Raw genomic sequence first — 21695 nt, forward strand, 5'->3', positions numbered from 1 at the left:
TGGCGGGGTGCAGGCTGGGGGGGGGATGCTGCTCGGCCAGGGGGCCCAGCCTCGACCGCCTCAGCCTCGACCGCCTAGTTCCCAGCCGCCCCTTTGGAATATGGAATATGCTGCCACAGAAGGTGGTGATGGCCACTAACCTAGATAGCTTTAAAAGGGGCTTGGACAGATTTATGGAGGAGAAGTCGATTTATGGCTACCAATCTTGATCCTCTTTGATCTGAGATTGCAAATGCCTTAACAGTCCAGGTGCTCGGGAGCAACAGCCGCAGAAGGCCATTGCTTTCACATCCTGCTTGTGAGCTCCCAAAGGCACCTGGTGGGCCACTGCAAGTAGCAGAGAGCTGGACTAGATGGACTCTGGTCTGATCCAGCTGGCTTGTTCTTATGTTCTTCTTATGTTAAGAACATAAGAACATAAGAACAAGCCAGCTGGATCAGACCAAAGTCCATCTAGTCCAGCTCTCTGCTACTCACAGTGGCCCACCAGGTGCCTTTGGGAGCTCACATGTAGGATGTGAACGCAATGGCCTTCTGCTGCTGTTGCTCCCGAGCACCTGGTCTGTTAAGGCATTTGCAATCTCAGATCAAAGAGGATCAAGATTGGTAGCCATAAATCGACTTCTCCTCCATAAATCTGTCCTCCATAAATCTGTCCAAGCCCCTTTTAAAGCTAATGTTCTTACTCTGCACTCCGCATCCCCTCCCGGGAAAGCCAGGGCGACTTGATGGCCCGGCCATGTGGCTGGGGTTGGAAGAGGGGCCCTGAACTTTTCTACTCACCAAAGTTAAACTCAGCGCCGCTCTGCTCCAGGGTGGGGCCAAGGGCCGGGTCGAAGCCTCATATAAGCTCCCGGCCGCCCCACCTGCTGACGTCCATAGTGGGTGTGGCCACTGCCTGCCTTCCACCCTTCTAAGGGGAGGCATGGTGGGGCCTCTTTGCAGTGCCCATCCCGGGCAGCAATGGCGGGCCCCGCTGATTTCAGGGCCGCTCTTTATCAGCATAAAGACAGACAAGGGTGGGGGGAATCATACATAATATAACTGTGTTTGAGAATTGGCTGCAGTGCTATAGAACTCCTCTGCTAGGTTTGTGGACGGGTCATGATGGCGAGGCATAGAAATTTGGCTGTTGTCTCTGTTACATTGGCAACATCATTCTTCAACAGGCATAAGGTTTTTTTGTTAGTCTGACAAACCTTTTTCTTTGCCAGAACCTGTTGCAAAAGATTTAATCTGGTTGTCTTATAGAGAGTACAAAAGCACATGTTCGAGCAATTCTACACAGTTCATGGTGCATATGCAAACTTTCTCATGATGGGGAATTTTCAACTGTCTGCCTTGCAGCAAAGCAGATGGAAGTACGTTACGTCTTGCATGAGTAAAGGCTCTGCGCTGATTGGGCTCTGCTGGTTGAATCAAACACTTTGCCATACAAGCTACCTTGGGGTAGATTCCAAAGTAGAGAGGGGAACAGAATTTACTGGCCTCTCTGGTTAGATTCAGATACTCTTGGTCAATCAAGCTCTGAAGGATTTCATTGGCTGGTAACATTGCCAAAACCACGACTGTCCAACCTAGAGTAAGTATTTTTTGCCTTTACGCAAGGCCCACCACTCAGATCTTTGGAGGGTGGGCAAAGCTTCAGACGTTAAACTCGGGACCTCCAGGTTGAAGTATAAATATGCCCAGAACATGAAAACCATGTCTTGGTTTCAAGGTTGACCAATTTCCAGAGGCATAGCTGGGCCAAACTGCACCCAGGATGGACTCTGCATTTTCTGCCCCCCCCCCATGGGTCCTGCCTTGCCCCCCCCCCACGGGGCCTCTGCTCCCCCCACTTACCTTAGTTATTAGTTTCAGGCTTAGTTTCAAACTGAAAAGCGGCCTGTTCAGTTCAGGCTGAAAAAAGCCTGGGTGGTGTGAACTACACTACCCAGGAGCCCTTGGGGTTCGCAAGGTCTCCTGGGTAGTGTAGTTCTCACAAGGGCCCATTTCAGCCTGAACGGAACAGACCACTTTTCAGCCTGAAACTAAACCCGAAACTAAAAACTAAGATAAGGGGGGGGGCTTCAAATGGGGAAGGGGGAGGGGTTGGGGTGATTTTACAAAAGCCCCACCCCCTGGGTGTGCACCCAGTGCAAGGCACACACACACACCCCTGCCCCCTTGTAGCTTTGCCTATGCCAGCTTCCAAACACAAAGCAGCATATGGCACACAATGGGAAACACCTAGTATCTTATATGAGAAGCAAGATGGAATCAGCTCAACTGAGCAGTTCCAGGCTCTTATCCATAGTGGTACCCCATAAAGCAGTTGCTGGACCACCTTGGCACTGAAAACTTTGATGGCTGCTCGTAGTGTAAAAGAAACATATAATAGCCATGGTGCTGTTCTTACTTCCAGCAATCACTAGATTTCTGTGTGTGGTCCCAGTTTGCTTTGAAATGGAAGTTAAGGCCCAAATATTTGAAATGTTTAATTTGATCCAGGGGCTTGCCTTTTAGTGACAATAGGGTGGAGGCGTTAGACAGATTGTACGGGGGAAAGGCTCTGAACTGCATGGCCCTGGCTAGCATAGTCTTGTCAGATCGCAGAAGCTAAGTAGGGTCAGCCCTGGTTACTACTTGGATGGGAGACCACCAAGGAATTGTAGCATCACTATATAGAGGAAGGCAATGACAAAACCACCTCTGTTAGTCCTTTGCCTTGAAAACCCTACTAGGTTGCATAAATCATCTGCGACTTGACAGAGCTTTAGACACACCTAAGGGAACGGTTACCTCTCCATTCCACAGCCCTGATCCACCTCTCCCATTCCCATAGCTGCCGGGTATTGGTTGACTCTCTCCGAGATGTCCGTACATCCCTCCCTCTTCGTGGGTTGGTGAGATTTTAGATTGTTTTAGAGTTTTTAGTAGGGGTTTTTACCATTCTTGGATTCTGTATGGTTTTTATTGTAACCTGGCTTGAGATTGCAGCAAAGGGCAGGGAATAAATGCAAATGCCAATAAATATGTAGCAGTTTAAGAATTGCTACACATGATCCCCCTCCCCCCCCCCAATTGGGCCTCGGTTTCCTTGATCTGATTCTCACATTCTTACCATCAGGCAGCAGCCGCTGGAAACAAAACTGGCAAACACCTTAAGAGCCATGGACGTTGCTGTGGAGAAAACTCTCCTTTTCACCCTTCCATCCCATAATTTTTTCCTCTGCTTTGGCTTTTGCCTCTTCACCGATGTTCTCCAACTCTCATTCTCAACAATGAGGCACAGAGCTCAGCAGCTACCTTCAGAGGGATACTGGGCCTCCAGTCTGATTATTAGATTTATCAGATCTTCCGGTGGATTCCTGTTTGCCGTCTAACCTGAACACCAACATGCCATTCTGGAGTCAGAAAGATCGGCTGCCAGTAGTCCAGCACCTTTGGAGTACTGTGTTCAGTTCTGGTTGCCACATCTCAAAAAGGATATTGAAGAGATAGAAAAAGTGCAGAGAAGGGCAACAAGGATGATTGAGGGACTGGAGCACCTTCCCTGTGAGGAGAGGCTGCAGCGTTTGGGACTCTTTAGTTTGGAGAGGAGACGTCTGAGGGGGGATATGATTGAAGTCTATAAAATTATGCACGGGGTAGAAAATGTTGACAGAGAGAAATTTTTCTCTCTTTCTCACAATACTAGAACCAGGGGGCATCCATTGAAAATGCTGGGGGGAAGAATTAGGACTGTGATTGGTGATTGGAATATGCTGCCACAGGAGGTGGTGATGGCCACTAACCTGGATAGCTTTAAAAGGGGCTTGGACAGATTTATGGAGGAGAAGTTGATTTATGGCTGCCAATTTTGATCCTCTGTGATCTGAGATTGCAAATGCCTTAACAGTCCAGGTGCTCGGGAACAACAGCCGCAGAAGGCCATTGCGTTCACATACTGCATGTGAGCTCCCCAAGGCACCTGGTGGGCCACTGCGAGTAGCAGAGTGCTGGACTAGATGGACTCTGGTCTGATCCAGCTGGCTTGTTCTTATGTTCTTATGAATGCAGCGCAAACGTGGTTGCTCTTGCAGCGTTCTTTCTGCTATCTACCCAGAAGTGGGAAAGGTAATGAAGGTCGATTCCCCACTCACCATTAGATGTGCACTCCTCGCGGAAAATATCCCGGGGCCCTGCAGCACTCCCCACTACACCAGCAGCGAAAACGCAGCCACCCCGATGCTGCCGCTCCTCCCACCCCTCAGCACGTGTCATTTCGAATCCTGGTCGGAAGTGCACCTTTTTCAAAACCACGCACCAAGTGTGAGGCAGTGGGGAAGTCCGGGGGATGACTCCGGGTTTGGTTTCCCACTGCTGATAGTGATGTGGAGCCTCCGTCCAATCAGGCCACACCAGGATGTGTGCGCTGCGCGCGCAGCCTGTTTTTTTTTTCATTTTTAACATCAAAAATTGACGTCTGCTCAAATAGACACGAATTCATCAGCAAAGCTACATATTATAATGGCGAATCTGCACATGCTTGTGGTGCCGTTGATTTGTCCTTTTGAAAATTAAAAAAAAACCCCGCCCCAGCACAACGCAGCAGCCCCTGAGCGGATCAGTGGGGAGTCCTGCGTGGCTGCTGCGTTTATTGGGCCAAGGGGGCAGAAGCTGCGGCGCGGACCATGAAACCTCGCTCAAAAGGTCCCAAAGCAAACCAAACCGGTGCATATCAACCTCCATTTTTGAAGTGGGGAATTGACCGAAACTCTCTGTAACGCCGTGGCCGCTGCATGGGCAGGTTTATGTAAAATTACAGAAAAAGCCATTAAAGCCATTAAAATTAAAGAAAAAGCCATTAAAGAAAAAGCAGGGAACAACACAGTGTTTTTTTAATCACATATTGGTAAAAAAAAAATAAAGATTGCACAATTAAAAAAACAAGCCAGAATCCTTTTCAGCGCTGATGTGTTCAAATTGTGTACAATTATATACAGAAAGAAGGAGAAAATGTTCAATCAATGCAAAGGTTCAATCAGCACAAAAATACAAAAAAAAAAACACACATTGTGTAAAGGCCAGTAACAAGCTGGCATATATCTGCTTGATAATCTTTAACAACAAAGTCCTGTAATTAGTGGAACATGCACAATGTAATGGAACATGTCTCTTGGTTCTTTAGTCTGTTTTTCAAAGCAGCCCACCAAGGTGATTTACTAGCAGCTGAGTCCCTTGCAGATAATTTACAAGCAGTTAGATCCTTTGCAAAAACATGCAGGCTGCTGGTTTGCTCCTATTTCGAAACCTTCATTTCGAAACCTTCACCTCCATTTTCACCTGGAGTCCTGGACCCTGTGCTTTTACGTGATCAAAGTAAAGACGATCTGCTATAAAGGCTCGGTCACTTTGGAACAGTCAACGTGGCCATGTGTTCCCAATCCAAGGCTGACAAGGTCTGAATAAAGGGATGGTGCACCATATCTGTCAGGACCATATCTGTCCTTCAGTGTTTGCAACACTTTCCAAGAGCAAGTATAACCAACAGAGAACTGCTTTCCAAATCTACTCATGTCTGGGTTTTACCCGCACAAGATGACTGCACTGGGAAAACCAATCCTTTTCAAAACTTAGCTCTGTTTTCGCAGCGTCATTCCCGTGTCTTTGTCCTTGCCACCCAATTTATCAACGTAGGTTTGCACAATAACAAAGTAATGGTTTGCACAATAGGAAGCAGGATCTTACTAATAAAAGGAAGTTCCTGACAGCAGCCTCCGAAAGCAGAAGTGTAATAATCTAGCAGCTCTCAGTGTTTGGGTGGCTACCAATTAATCTGTTTTAAGAATTCAGCGCTCTTCCTCCTGTCCCAGTACAGCTTCGCAAGGGCCCTTTCCGCACAAATCCCCAAAAACGTTTCTAAATTGTTTTCAATCCCCCCTTTTACCACGATGTATGTCTGCACTCACCTCCTCGAAATGATTCCGGGCCACCATTTTGTGACCCCCCCCCTATTTTGGAGCACATTGTCCAATCGATACTTCTAGCCTTCACAGCTTCGTGCTGTGATTCTCTGCACCTTCTACACTCCATTCTTCGAAGATTGGCCTTCCCTGCAAGCTAAAGAAACTCACGGAAATAGTGCAAGAAAAACAGATGAGGGGAAAGGAGCGAGCTCAGAAAATGGCACAGGGGAGGAAGTTCAGGGAAGGCACAGAGGCACAGGAAACGTCTTAAAGAGATCGCACAGGCGAATGGAGCCGTTTTGAAGATGTTTCAACTAGATGATCATTTTATAAGGCCATTCGTTTAAAAGAGTTTGAGGCTTCGTTTAAAAGATTTTGAGGCTGCAAATAAAACGTTTTGGGAACCAAAGGGAGTAAGAACAAGGCAGAACTCCCACGCAGGAAACGTTTTAAAAGGTTTGTGCAGAAAGGGCCAAGTTGTAAGTTCTACCCATGTCCCAGGAAGAAAGTTGCATGACTTCCATGGAACTTATGTCACTCAAGCATACATAGAATCACAACTGCATATCCTCCCCCGTTTTGTTTTGGGGTGTTTTTTTTAATAACTTCCCAAGGCATGATTTTAAATAAGATGCCTGCCTTTTATTAGAGCAGTTTCACTTCTCCCAGGATATCTGCTTTCCTTTGTCTCCTACAGAGAACGTGTCAAAGTGTGAGCAAGAGAATTATTGCTTTGCTGTGTATTTGCGATAGGATATTTCCTTTCATCTTGTTTTCACAAGTACAGGCATGTCAGTGGGGAGATAATTCAGTACAGCCGTATTCTGATGTGCCCCCTCCTCTTCCCTGTTATTCTACTTGTGTTTTGAAGAAGAAGAAGAAGAAGAAGAAGAAGAAGAAGAAGAAGAAGAAGAAGAAGAAGAAGAAGAAGAAGAAGAAGAAGAAGAAGAAGAAGAATTGGATTTATATCCCCCCTTTCTCTCCTATAGGAGACTCAAAGGGGCTTACAAACTCCTTGCCCTTCCCTCCTCACAACAAACACCCTGTGAGGTAGGTGTGGCTGAGAGAACTCTGAGAAGCTGTGACTAGCCCAAGGTCACCCAGCTGGCGTGTGTGAGAGTGAACAGGCTAATCTGAATTCCCCAGATAAGCCACCACAGCTCAGGCAGCAGAGCGGGGAATCAAACCCAGTTCCTCCAGATTAGAAAGAGTGGGTGTGAATGGGAAATTCTCACAATGGAGAGATGTAGGGAGTGGTGTCCCCCAAGGATCCGTTTTGGGACCAGTGCTCTTTAACCTATTCATAAATGACCTGGAAGTAGGGGTGGGTAGCGTGGTGGCCAAGTTTGCAGATGATACCAAATTAGGTAGAGATTGGTGAGAACCGCAAAGGATTACTGAATGGCTCAAAGCAGACCTTGATAAGTTAGGAATTAGTGGAGAAAAAAAAAAAAAAAATGGTAAATGCACAGTTCAATGAAGCCAAATGTAAAGTGATGCACATAGGGGCAAAAAATCCAAACTGCATACATGCTACAGGGGTCGGAGTGCTATCAGTCACAGACCAGGAAAGGAGTTTGAGGCGTCTTAGTTGATAGTTCCATGGGAATGTCAACTCAATGCATGGCAGCTGTGAAAAAGGCAAACTCTATGCTGGGGATAATTAGGAAAGGAATTGAGAATAAAACTGCAAGGATTGTCATGCCCTTATTTAAAAGCCGTGGTGCGACCGCGCTTGGAGTACGATGTTTGCCAGTTCTAGTCACCACATCTCAAAAAGGATATTGAAGGAACCAGATAGAAAAAGTGCAGAGAAGGGCAACGCGAGGATGATTGAGGGACTGGAGCACTTTCCTTATGAGGAAAGGCTGCAGCGTTTGGGACTCTTTAGTTTGGAGAGGAGACGGCTGAGGGGGGATATGATTGAAGTCTATAAAATTATGCATGGGATAGAAAATATGACAGCCAGAGAAATTTTTCTCTCTTTCTCACAATACTAGAACCAGGGGGCATTCATTGAAAATGCTGGGGGGAAGAATTAGGACTAATAAAAGGAAACACTTCTTCAGGCAATGTGTGATTGTTGTTTGGAATATGCTACAGGAGGTGGTGATGGCCACTAACCCGGATGGCACAATAAAGGGGCACACAGATTTATGGAGGAGAAGTCGATTTATGGCTACCAATCGCCCCGTCCCTCTTTGATGCGAAGTTGCGATGCCTTAACAGACCAGGTTAACCGAGGAGCAGCAGCATGAGAAGGCCATTGCTTTCACATCCTGCATGTGAGCTCCCAAAGGCACCTGGTGGGCCACTGCAAGTAGCAGAGAGCTGGACTAGATGGACTCTGGTCTGATCCAGCTGGCTTGTTCTTATGTTATGTTCTTAAGAAGAAGAAAAAGAAAAAGAAGAAGAAGAAGAGTTGGATGTTTACCCCCCCCCTTTCTCTCCTATAGGAGACTCAAAGGGGCTGACAATCTCCTTGCCCTTCCCCCCTCACAACAAACACCCTGTGAGGGAGGTGGGGCTGGGAGAGCTCCAAGAAGCTGTGACTAGCCCAAGGTCACCCAGCTGGCGTGTGTGGGAGTGTACAGGCTAATCTGAATTCCCCAGATAAGCCTCCACAGCTCAAGCAGCAGAGCGGGGAATCAAACCCAGTTCCTCCAGATTAGAATGCACCTGCTCTTAACCACTACGCCAGTGGTGGCGAACCTTTGGCACTCCAGATGTTATGGACTACAATTCCCATCAGCCCTTGCCAGCATGGCCAATTGGCCATGCTGGAAGGGGCTGATGGGAATTGTAGTCCATAACATCTGGAGTGCCAAAGGTTCGCCACCACGGCACTACGCCATTGCTGCTCCTTAAAGCAGATAAGTGTTCACCAAGGCAAAAGAAGGACAGCTGTAGGGAAAGGCAGTCCTTCCACTTTATGATGTCAATGTGTGGTTCAAGAAACTGATTTTGCCTGTAGGATACACTGTACTTATCAGGGATAGGAAGGGGACAGCTTGGGAAACAGAGGCCCTTTCCGCACTACACAAATAAAACGTATTGAAGAAGGAAAATAAAATGTTTCCTTCAGGAGCTCCGCACTACTTTTAGCCCAAAACATATGGGAAATATTTTATTTCTGCCTCAAACGGTTTTGTTTGGATGGTGTTATGTAGCCATTTCCCCCCCCCCGCCCCCCCCCAAAGTTTTCAAAACGTTGCTGTGTGGTGATCAGGAAACATTTTATTTCTCTCACCTGTTTTTGAAGCTCTCATTTTCGTTTCTCTGCTTTTTTCTGCCACTTCAGTGATTCTCTGTGCTGTCCGCCATTTGCTGATGTTTTCTACAGACATTGTCTCATCTGGCGTTGCAGCTGCCTGCCATTTCTGTCATTACTGTGCACTAATAAATTTAGTTTTGCCTGCCCGATTATGCGAACATGCCGTTTTTCCTCTTTCTCTTTTTGTTTTGTGTGGGGTAGATTTGATGCTATATAGACCTGGCACAGATTTCAAGTCTCTGTAGCTTCGAAGATACGTCTGCATGATTAAAACAAAAGAACTGTTTTCAACATAAACGGTTTATTTTTTGCTGCTATGTGGACAAAAACCAACAAATGATTCTTTTCCACAAGTTTGCAAAATGGTTGGAAAAATTTTTCAATGCTCAAACATATTGTGGGGCTCTTGACAATGGAAGGAAGGAAGGAAGGAAGGAAGGAAGGAAGGAAGGAAGGAAGGAAGGAAGGAAGGAAGGAAGGAAGGAAGGAAGGAAGGAAGGAAGGAAGGAAGGAAGGAAGGAAGGAAGGAAGGAAGGAAGGAAGGAAGGAAGGAAGGAAGGAAGGAAGGAAGGAAGGAAGGAAGGAAGGAAGGAACCAACGAACGAACCAACGAAAACAAATGAACAGTGGCATGAAGAATAAAACATATTAGGAATTTGGGATAGGGCTTACTGGTTAAGCGTTTTTCATTGCAAATTCTTCTAGCAGAGCGCACCAGGTAGCTGCATTGTATGTTCACATCCTGAGCTCCTTCTCTGCCTTAATTCATAAACATGCCTACAAGGTAACACCATATGCTGAGATGTCATTCAGGGCTGATCTTAATGCTAGGCATCTATCTTGGCCAACATGTCTCAAACTGTGGGCTCGGGTCTGGGAGGCCGCTCCACAAAATTCTAACACAAAGATTTGATCCCCGCTTCTTGTGTATGCATGCGAAACGACAAGAAAACTGAGCTGCCTCCATTTCTACAGTCCACTTCAGGCAAAGGGGACAGAACCAGCTTTTCAGATGGCCCAGTGGCAGCTGCCCACTATCTCTTGGCTTCCAGGGCACTTGTCAGAAATACAGCAACTGGTTAGGAGGAATCATAGGACCATAGAGCTGGAAGGGCCACACAGGCCATCTAGTCCAACCTGCTACTCAATGCAGCATCACTGACAAATGTTTATCCAGCCATTGCTTGAACACTGCCAGTGACAGGATCCCACCACCTCCCTAGGCAGTCGATTCCACCGTTGGGCAATCTTTACTGCAACCTTTTCCCAGCCAGTATCTTTCTGCCCATAATTTTAACCTATTATTGCAAGCCCCATCTTCTGCTGCCAACAGAAACATTTCCCTGCCCTTCTCAAAGTGACAGCCCTTCAATCACGCAAAGAGAGCAATCACGTTTCCCCTCAGCCTCGTCTTCTCCAGACTGAGCATGCCCAAGCCTTTCCTCATAGGGCTTGGTCTCCAGGCCCCCTGACCATCTTAGTTGGTCTTCTCTGCACCCACTCCACTCCCACTATGTCCTTTTGGAAGTGAGGCCTCCAGATCTGTACATAAAACTCCAGGTGAGGCCTGACCAGCAGAGGTGGAGCTACAAGGGGGTAAGTGCGGTGCGCGTTGTACTGGGCGTGTGCCGGGGGGGCAGCAAAATGTTCAGGGTTTTTTTTGTATTTTTAGTGTTTTCAGTGTTTGGCCTGCAGGGGGCACAGTGTTTAGGCTAGCAGCATCAAAATTTCAGGGTATCTTTAGGAGACTCTCCAGGTTTGGTGAGGTTTGGTTCAGGAGGTCCAAAGTTATGGACTTCCAAAGGGGGTGCACCATCCCACCATCCCCCATTGAGAGTCCATAAATTTGGACCCCCTGAAACTCCTTTGAGAGTCCATAAATTTGGACCCCCTGAAACAAACTTCACAAAACCTGGCTGGTAGTCTCCTAAAGATACCCTGAAATTTTGATACCCTGAAATTTTGATACTGCTAGCCTAAAAACTGCACCCACTGCAGGCCAAAAACTGGGAAAAAAAACCCTAAAAAACACAAGAACACAAACAAACATGCCGGGGGAGGGGGGGAGAGCAAAACTCAGATTTTTGCACTGGGCTCCATTTTTCCTAGCTACACCTCTGCTGTGCAGTGTACAGGGGGACTACGAATCAGTAACTCACCCCTAGGAATGCTAATAGGTTGAATGGCACCTAGCCGATACCGTTCTATTGCAGCTTTCATGGTTATTTCCAGTATAAACAATTGCATTCTGCATTCTGTTTTTTTTAAATACATAGGCTATCAGCAGAAAGAGAGAAAGAGATACCACTCTGCATCCATAAATAGCCTTTGGCAAATTTCAACAAAATACTCTGAAAGTTCAGGTTTTGTTGGATGCTGGTCTTCTGTTTCAATGAACAACTCTGAAAAGACATTCCAGGATCTTTCCACCCCGCCCTTCCCAATTGTCCTATATCTAGAAGTTGTTAACCAAAAATGAATGTCTTGCCGTAGTGGTTAAGAGCAGTGGACTCTAATCTGGTGGTCAGGACTTGTTTCCGTACTCCTACACATTAAACCTGCTGGGTGACCTTGGGCTAGTCACAGTTCTCTCAGCCCCACCTAATTCACAAGGTGTCTGCTGTGAGGAGGGGAAAGAGCTGCTTTGAGACTCCTTGTTGTAGGGAAAAACAAGGTATGAGCAAACTCCTCCTCCTCCTCTTCTTCTTTGGTGCAACGTTGCTTCCATTCATGGAATGCAGTTGGTTAGAATTGTGGGCCAGTGTCCACTTGGCTTAAAAGAAGACTGTTTGGCCAATGTCCCTGTTACGTTGCAGGAACGAGAAAGCCTGTCCTGAAAGTTCTCTTTCGTGCAATTGCAAATATTAAATGTACAGAGATTCTCTACAGATTATTATTAATATCCATTTGCATTGGGAGACTATAGTGGTTAATCCCCTTTTATTCTGTGTATCCCCTTTAATCGCAGTGCAAGTTTCACTGGAATTCAGTGGTGCTCCAATGTAACCTCTATCTGTGGGTTCTGTGGGGCAGAACTTGGAATGAGTTTGCAACAACAAATTTGAAAAAACAAAATGGTTTACTTTCTTAACATATAACATATAACATCAACATTTAACATCACACTTCAAGGTCCTGTTCAGGTTGCATTTTCAAGTCCTTATATTTACAGTCTTCTGATATTGCCAAGTCCAATTCTTCTTTGCAAGTGGGTTGGCTCCTGAAGACTCGAAGGGCTTGGTAGAACAGGATTCCCCAGCAGCGATGATGAAAGTTTCCAGGAGAACTCTCACCCATTTGGCAACAAAGGCCTGAAACAATAAACTCCAGCGGCCCCGGCGCTAAGCAAAAACAAACAACTGCAGCACCTGTGGATTCCACAGCAACTTGTGCAGTTACCTTAACAAGGTGTTAAGGGCTTATAGAAATCAAGGTCCGAGTCTGGTAGCCTTGTTTCCTCCAAACTACATGAGGTCTGCGCCACGGCCTGTACTGCTTGGAATCTCCACCCCTTGCTAGTTGGCCATTCTGAGCATGGGGGTTACACTTGCTTCCTAGCAACTTGCTTGGGAGTCCACAGCAGCCGTTTGTTGCCCTGTTAAGAAGGATCTAGTCTTACAGAAGTCAGGGGGATTTAAACAGGTTTAGGATTAGCAGCGTCTTGTGACACATTAATTTGTTGGAGACATGCCGCAACAAATGTCTGATTATGGCAGTTTTGACTCTGAAAAGTTTCATGCCTCCAAAATCAGGTTGGTTTCTAGGCTGCCATTATTTTTGTTTATGCTGCGTAAGCCTCTAAAAACTAGGTGAGTTTTGGTGTGGTGGAAAAGATTTACCACAAAGCTGCTGAGTTCTCTACCACAAGATTTTTTGCTGTTGTTGTTAATTTATTTTATTAATTTATTTTATTGAATTTATACCTCGTCCATTCCTGACCAAAGCCGGGCTCAGGGCAGCTTACAAGACTTTAAACGTAGATAATACAGATAATTTTTCAATGGGCTAATAATAATATGAAAACCCAAACTTGAATCTACAGGTGACGGACGATAAAACAGCAGCACCCAAGCTATAATAAATATCTCCCCTTTTCCAACATAGTCCTTTTAGAAGGCGTTGTCCGAGGGTGGGAGAACAGGAAAAGCACTCAAAAGAGACAACGGTGAGGAGCAGTAATGTAGAGCCAAGAGGGCGGGGGGTGCGCAATGCACCAGGCACACGCTGGTGCGGGGGAGTGGCAAGGACGTTCCTGGGCTGGGCAGGGGCACATGGCGCACGTATGCCCCGGGCACAGTTCCCCCTCGCTCCGGCCCTGGTGAGGAGGGTACACAATAGATGACCGGGAGGCTGGCAAGATGGAATAAGCAGGCAGCGGGTGGCTTCAACCAACAGCCTGGTAAAGCATCTCTGTCTTGCAGGCCCTAGAGACTGATCAAGGCCGGGGGGAGGTGGGGCTGGTGTCAGCCGACAGAGAGTTCCACCAGACTGGAGCCAGGGCTGATAAGTCACATCTGGTTTATGGTAACCCCATGCAATTTTCACAGCTAGATGTTCAGAGACGGCCTCTTCGCATCAGGCATTTGGTATCCCTTGAAGGCCTTCCATCCAAATATTTGCCAGAGTCAACCCTGTTTAGCTTCCGAGATCTGACAAATTATGTAGGGTGGTGAGAACCGCAAAGGATTGCGAAGAGCTCCAAGTGGACCTTGATAAATTAGGTGAGTGGGCTAAGAGATGGCAAATGCAGCTCAATGTAGCCAAATGTAAAGTGATGCACATAGGGGGGGGAAATCCAAACTTCACATACACGTTCCAGGGGTCAGTGCTATCAGTCACAGACCAGGAAAGGGATTTGGGCATCTTAGTTGATAGTTCCATGGGAATGTCAACTCAATGCATGGCAGCTGTGAAAAAGGCAAACTCTATGCTGGGGATAATTAGGAAAGGAATTGATAACAAAACTGCAAAGATTGTCATGCCCTTATATAAAGCCGTGGTGCGACCGCACTTGGAGTACTGTGTCCAGTTCTGGTTGCCACATCTCAAAAAGGATATCGAAGAGATAGAAAAAGTGCAGAGAAGGGCAACGAGGATGATTGAAGGATTGGAGCACCTTCCTTATGAGGAGAGGCTGCAGCATTTGGGACTCCTTAGTTTGGAGAGGAGACATCTGAGGGGGGATATGATTGAAGTCTATAAAATTATGCATGGGGTAGAAAATGTTGACAGAGAGAAATGTTTCTCTTTCTCACAATACTAAAACCAGGGGGCATACACTGAAAATGCTGGGGGGAAGAATAAGGACTAATAAAAGGAAACACTTCTTCACGCAATGTGTGATTGGTGTTTGGAATATGCTGCTACAGGAGGTGGTGATGGCCACTAACCTGGATAGCTTTAAAAGGGGCTTGGACAGATTTATGGAGGAGAAGTCGATCTATGGCCACCAATCTTGATCCTCCTTGATCTGAGATTGCAAATGCCTTAGCAGACCAGGTGCTCGGGAGCAGCAGCAGCAGAAGGCCATTGCTTTCACATCCTGCATGTGAGCTCCCAAAGGCATCTGGTGGGCCATTGTGAGTAGCAGAGTGCTGGACTAGATGGACTCTGGTCTGATCCAGCAGGCTTGTTCTTATGTTCTTAAGATCTGGCTAACTTGGGCTATCCTTTTTACTGCCGATTAACTCATGCCCATGAATTCCTGGTAATTCCCAGATGGAATCAAGCTGTAACAGGGCCATCCTAAATGTGTTTATGCAAAAGTCAGTCTTACACTTCAATCCGCCGGAGGGGGAGCCCAAAGGGTTGATGCGTCTGCTCAGTCCTGCTGCCGGTGCCATAGCCCATTCAGACAGCATGGCACCCACACCATCGAGAGGGATACTAGCGCTGGCAGTAGGGCATTCCCATGCTGTGCTGGCGCTCTTCTTCCACAGGAGCCTGTGGGGGAGCCAATGGGGCTATCCCCATGGCGTGGCTGAGGGTTTTCACCCCCTTTTGCTGCCAGCCATTTATACCTGCAAAAAATGAAGAGGGGAGTTTGGGGGCATGAGTGAGGGTCTTTTTTCCTCCCACAACACCCCCCTCCCCAGATTGGGCTGCGTTTCAGTCAATGGATTTCACTCCCTTGGGCCAGTCACAGTTCTTTCTGAACTGTCTTACAAGGTGTCTGTTGTGGGGAAAGGGAGGCAGTTCGTAAGCTGCTTTGATACTCCTTATGGTTGAGAAAAACAGGGTATATATCCACATTCTTCTTCTCCTTCCCCTGCTCCTCCACATGAAGCCGGCTGGGTGACCTTGGGCCAATCACAGTTCTCTTTGAACTCCCTCAGCCCCACCTACCTTACAAGGTATCTGTTGTGGGTAGAGGAAGGGAAAGGAGTTTGAAAGCCGCTCTGAGGCTCCTGACAGTTGAGAAAAGCAGGGTATAAATTCAAAACCTTCTTCTCCCATGTAAGTGTATTTTGCCTTGATCTGGAAAGTTCAGTTTAGCCCAATCTCATCCAAACGCCTAAACTAAGCAGTGTCAGCTCTACTTATCATCTTTGAATGGAAGAAGCAGCAGCAAGTCTGGGATTGCCCTGTTAAGTCAGCCAACTGCAAACCACCTCTGTTCTATCTCTTGCCTCCAGCACCCTAAGCGGTTGCCATAAATCACCTCCGATTTGGGTTTAAAAAAAAAAAAGATTAACAGCCTAGGGCTTTAACCAGACATTAATTTCCTAAGCAGCAACTTCCCTTGACTGGGGAAACACTGAATGTGTGAATGAACCTGTCAGCGCCGCAGGAGGAGACAACTTGGCGCTGCCCTTTAACAAAGAGCCACTCCAAAAATCCCAACCGGGGAGTTTCACCCATTGAGCCCGGCTGCCTTGACCGCAGCACCTCTCGCCCTTTGGCTCCTCCCCCTGATGGAATCTTCGCCCGCCCGGCCATTGTGATGTCACAGAAGGGTTACAAAGAAAGCCCCCCGAGGCGCCTTCTATTTAACGGGAGTTTCTCCCATTCAGCCCGGCTGCCTCCACCGCAGCACCTCTCGCCCTTTGGCTCCTCCCCCCCGGTGGAATCTTCGCCCGCCCCGCCATTGTGATGTCACAGAAGGGTTACAATGAAAGCCCCCGCGGCGCCTAGCAACAGCTGGCGGGGGCGTGGCTTCCGTTCTCTTGCCAACTGTTGCCCAAGGTAGGGAGGAGGGCGCCTTCGCTGGGTCGGTGGAGGCTCCTTTTCTTCCAGGCTGCCGAGGAGAGCGGGGGACGGAGGCGTCGCTCCGCTGCTGACTCTGAGTCAGGTAAGAAAGGGATGGCGGAGCCCAAGGATACGATGAATGGGGGAGAAACGGGAGGGGAGCAGGCAGCGGGTTTCAGTGTGGCAGTCCGGGGCGGGGGGGCCCCTCAAAACTTCGGATTTGTGAGTTTAAACACTCCCCGCGCCTGGCTGAGCGGTTGCCCTCTTTTGCAAACCGCGATCCCGTTGCCGCAAGAACCGGTGGCTTTCTCTCAGCCGCCTCTTCGGTTTGTCATTCATTCTTCCCACTGTCGAAGAAGCTAATTTTCGGGTGGGGGGGGGGGGACACACCATCTTTCTAACCTCGTTCCACTTTTTCTCTGGGGGAGGAGGGGGCGGCTGATGGGATGACAAATGCCCTGGATCCCCCTCCCCTTTTAAAAAAGCCTGGCGGTGTCTTTGATGCTAACAAAGCAGAAATTCTAAGTCTCTTTGTTAGGTTCTCTTCCCCCCCCCCCCCCCAGATGACGGGGGTGGGGGAAATGAACTGCTGCAGTCCAGATCTGAGTTGGGGAGACTGCGGGGAAGAGGCGGCGTGGGTGGGCGACAGGGATGCAGCAGAGGTGACTGGTCCCGAATTGCTCTTGCGAGGGGTGGGTTTTCTTGCCAGGAGCCTTCCAGAAGGCGTCCAGGCAGCGCCGGGTGAGGAGCCAGCAAGCTGTCGCACCATGTTCTCCAATCGCCTTCAGTTCAGGAGAAAGAAAACAGGAAGCCCGAAGTGTGAAACTAGCCCAAAATGCAGAGTGTCTCAATAGGCTGCTGCTGGAAAGTTGACCTTGGGCAGGAATTTAAACCGGAGTGTAACTTGGTTGACTGTTGGGGATTTTCCAGGCTGTGTGGCTCTTTACGTTTTGCCCAAATCTGTGACTGGCATCCTCAGAGATTGGCAAGGCACACCCCGCTGCCACTCATCTGAGCATGGAAAGTGTTTGATCCTTCACAGATCCAGAGTTTTTAGCCCTGAAAGTCCGCACGACCTTGGGTTTTATTCCGCCGCCAGGAAAGAGCCGCTGCTCCCTTCCCAGTTCTTCCTTCTAGGATTTCTTCCCCTACGAGACAATCACTCCGCACTGTGCCATAGAGAGAAACTCATCTTGCAATGTGTGTTTCTGTGTGTCCCTGCATTGCAGGGGGTTGGACTTGATGGCCCTTGGGGTCTCTTCCAACTCTATGATTCTGTGCCTCTGAAGATACAAGTTGTCAATGTGGGTGAAATGTTTGGAGCAAAAACTACCCGACCACGGCCACCCACCTGGAAAACCCACAACAGCCAGTTGGTTACGGCTGTGAAAGCCTTCGAAAGCGTATTATCACTTGGTTGTTCTTAAAACCTGAGGAAAGTGCTTAATCGCATACAATTCTTCCTACCCAATTTGATTCTCTTCCTTTCAAAAGAATAATCGGTGAAATCTGCATGTGGATTAAAAGTGAGACATCTCTGTGCCAGATCAGAGGGAACCAAGGACAAAGAGCGCTGGCGTGGCTTGGGGGAAGCCAGGTGGATAAGGGATTTCCACCCACCCCCTTCTCCTGAGATATCAAAACCATGATCACACTTTGCCTGTATTTGCAGAGATTGTTGGTCATATTCTGTGCTAACCGTTCTGTGATAGAAGTGGGAGTTTGTCTTTATCTCAAAAGTCCAACTTTGCGTACTCTTTGAGAAGAAACTGTAACTGTTTCTGGAAATGTATTGTCAAAGGCTTTCATGACTGGAATCACTGGGGTCTTGTGCGGTTTCCATGCTGTATGGCCGTGTTCTAGTAGCATTTTCTCCTGACGTTTTGCTGGCATCTTCAGAGGATCTGATAGTAGGAAAGCAAGTGGAGTATATATACCTACTTCTATTCAGATGCCCTCACCTATTGACCTTGCTATCTTCATTGTTACTCACATGCTAATGGGTGGATCCCATTCAACACATGTAAATCTAGCTTGCTAATTGCACCCTTTACTTGTTAACAGAGAATGGTTCTGTCCCCCACCCTGGACACTCCAACAGGTATAAATACTCCACTTATAGGAATATATAGGAGCAGCAGTGGCGTAGGAGGTTAAGAGCTCATGTATCTAATCTGGAGGAACTGGGTTTGATTCCCAGCTCTGCCGCCTGAGTTGTGGAGGCTTATCTGGGGAATTCAGATTAGCCTGTACACTCCCACACACACCAGCTGGGTGACCTTGGGCTAGTCACAGCTTCTCGGAGCTCTCTCAGCCCCACCTACCTCACAAGTGTTTGTTGTGAGGGGGGAAGGGCAAGGAGATTGTAAGCCCCTTTGAGTCTCCTGCAGGAGAGAAAGGGGGGATATAAATCCAAACTCTTCTTCTCCTCTTCTTCTTCTTCCACTTGCTTTCCTACTATCAGATCCTCTGAAGATGCCAGCCACAGATGCAGGTGAAACGTCAGGAGAGAATGCTGCTAGAACCCGGCCATGCAGTCTGAAAACCACACAGCACCCGAGAAACTGTTACTGTTTCCAGAAATGTATTGTCGAAGGCTTTCACGGCCAAAATCACTGGGGTCTTGTGTGGTTTCCGGGCTGTATGGCCGTGTTCTAGTAGCATTTTCTCCTGACCTTTCGCCTGCATCTGTGACTGGCATCTTCAGAGGCTACAACCTGGAAACCACACAACACCCCAGGGTTTCCAGAAACCACTCTTTATCCTTAGAACTATTCTGTGAGTGCAATTCACAGGGAGGGTTGTGGAAGAGGTGTGAGGGCGTGCGAACGCAGGTGCCCTGTATATCTGTGCAAATACATCAGTGGGAGGGGCACTAATGCTAGCTGGAAGCTGCTGCTATGCCGGTCGTCCTCCAGCAGGGGGCCCCATGCTGGTGCTGGTAGGGCAGTGATGGCGAACCTTTTTGAGACCGAGTGCCCAAATTGCAACCCAAACCCCACTTATTTATCGCAAAGTGCCAACACGGCAATTTAACCTGAATACTGAGATTTTAGCTTAGAAAAAACTGGTTGGCTCCCTCTTCCTCCTCCCCACCTGCTCAAGCAGGGACCAGCCTGCTCTAGCCTCCAACAAGTCCCACGTGCACCACTCTGTGCCTCTCTAACATCTCTGCCTCCACTGCATGCCCCCTTCGGGCAGCAGCCACCTGGAGCACAGGCACCAGGCACACCAGCCGAGTCCTCCCTGCTCACCGCGGTGCACGCACGTCGTGCCCAGTGGCCCAGGCCAGCCTAGATGTGTGTGTGTGGGGGGGGTGTGTGTGTGTGATTTTCTGCCCCCCCACATGATGAACTCTGTGTGCGTGTGCCCACAGAGAGGGCTCTGAGTGCCACCTCTGGCACCCGTGCCATAGGTTCGCCATCACTGTGGTAGGGGCATTCCTGGGGTGGAGCGAACTTTAGTTGGCTTTCTGTGGCCTTTCGGCCCAGGAATGCCCCAATCGGGTGACACAGACTTATACCAGTTAAAAGTGTGGCTCAGCCCATTTGGGTTGCATAGGGGTTTTCAGGTCAGCCGGGGATTTCTGTTGGTTTTCCTGGTTCCATGTCACATGGAACCCCCTTGAATTCACCATCCCAAACCGTTGTAAACTCCACCTCCAGCACCATGAAGTTTTCCCTGGTAATGGAGATTGTGAAAGTCTTCAGCAGTAGTATTTCCTTTGGGCTAATCTAAAAATGATGAGCTATTTCACACTGACACTGCTTAGACTGCTTGGTGATTTATGCTGTCTTTTTGCACTGGATGGGTTTTCAACTGACAACTTTTATGGTGGGTTTGTTTGTTTGTTTGCTATATAAGCCACCTTCAAGCATGTTCTCAGTAGAGAAAATGCTCTAAATAAACCACAGGTAGGAAGTTTCATAGCTCATCAGTTGTACAGTTTAAACAAAATATTCTCTAAGGCCCCTTCCGCACATGCAGAATAATGCACTTTGCAGCTGGATTTTACTGTGCGGAATAGCAAAATCCACTTTCAAACAATTGTGAAAGTGGATTGAAAGTTCATTATTCTGCATGTGCGGATGAGGGCTAAATGCCAAGCGGCTATGATCCAGCCATGTTGGAGATCCATTGGATTGTACTGCAGCATACAGTTGTATACACTTTTTTGATATATCATGAATCAGTGTGACAAATTAAATGGGAACTTTGGAGGAGTTTTGCAGAAGCTGCAGATTACATGTGAAAAGCATATAAAATCCTTGGCTTGCCCCATTCTGTTCCCTATGCGGCCCTGTGCTTAGAAACAGGCCAGCATCGGCTGGAAACTCTGGCCTGGTGCCGTACATTCAAGTTTTGGGCCAGGATTTGTTTTAATCGAGATGAACTGGACTATACATCCCAGGGACGCTCCATCCTCCACACAACCCAGTGGTGGGTTAAAATCGAAGCCAAACTTAATGAGTTGGGCATTTCCTTGGAGGACCTGCTAATGCTAACAGAGCAGGAGGTCTATGGGGCTATCAAGAAGAGACTTTTTGACAGAGAGTTTCAACAGATGCTAGAGGAAGCTAATAAAACCTGTTCCCCGATCTCTCTGGGAATACCTATGGATAGACTAATTGCAGCCCAGTACCTTTATCTCCTGGTTGAGGCCCGGTGGCGTAGAGCAATCACCTTAGCTAGGTGTAATGCCCTGCCTTCTTCCTTTAGCCTTGGACGCCACCTTGGAATCCCACATAAAGAAAGGAAATGCCCGTGTGGCATGGGTTCTGTGGAAACAGTATCTCATATGCTGTTGGATTGTCCCTTTTATGAGATAGGTAGGAAGAAGCACATAATCCCCTTCCTGCATGGAAGTGAAGGCATTACAGATAAACAGAAGGTTATATATCTTTTAAACAGCCACAACTACGAGCTGTTGGAAGCGGTGGCTAAATTTTTAAATGGTGTTATTTTAACTCGTCAGAAATTGTAAAGTTGTAAAGGCTGTTATTATCTTGCTAAGCTAATCTTAAACAATCTATATGCCATTAAAGGTATTCGAAATCGAAAATGTGAAAAGCAGCAGGCAACACATAAAAAAGCTTTAGAAACTCAGAAAACTATGAAATATGTGTATAGTATTGTATAATATCAATTTATCTTTCAGTACCATAAATATACACCATTTCTTTTTAAAATTAAAATAAAAGGAAAAAAATCAGTCTGTGTGTGTGTGTGTGTGTGTGTGTGTGTGTGTGTGTGTGTTGCCATGACCTAACCTCAGTGATGTGGAAGGGACAACTGTATAA

At 47.5% G+C, this 21695-nt stretch overlaps 1 protein-coding gene across 2 annotated transcripts in view; it reads left to right on the top strand.

The window, feature by feature from the left end:
- RAB11FIP4 (RAB11 family interacting protein 4) overlaps positions 1-21695 on the top strand; it is a 336747-nt gene that overhangs the window by 231930 nt on the left and 83122 nt on the right. The window contains exon 1 of one of the 2 annotated variants that reach the window (XM_048491006.1): positions 16364-16498. The exons of the other annotated variant lie outside the window; for it this stretch is intronic. The gene's annotated coding sequence lies outside the window, so the exon portion shown is untranslated. Of the gene's footprint in view, positions 1-16363; positions 16499-21695 lie in introns of those variants that run through there. 2 annotated transcript variants of the gene reach the window in all.

Source organism: Sphaerodactylus townsendi, linkage group LG03, assembly GCF_021028975.2.
Source record: "Sphaerodactylus townsendi isolate TG3544 linkage group LG03, MPM_Stown_v2.3, whole genome shotgun sequence".
NCBI lineage: Eukaryota > Metazoa > Chordata > Lepidosauria > Squamata > Sphaerodactylidae > Sphaerodactylus > Sphaerodactylus townsendi.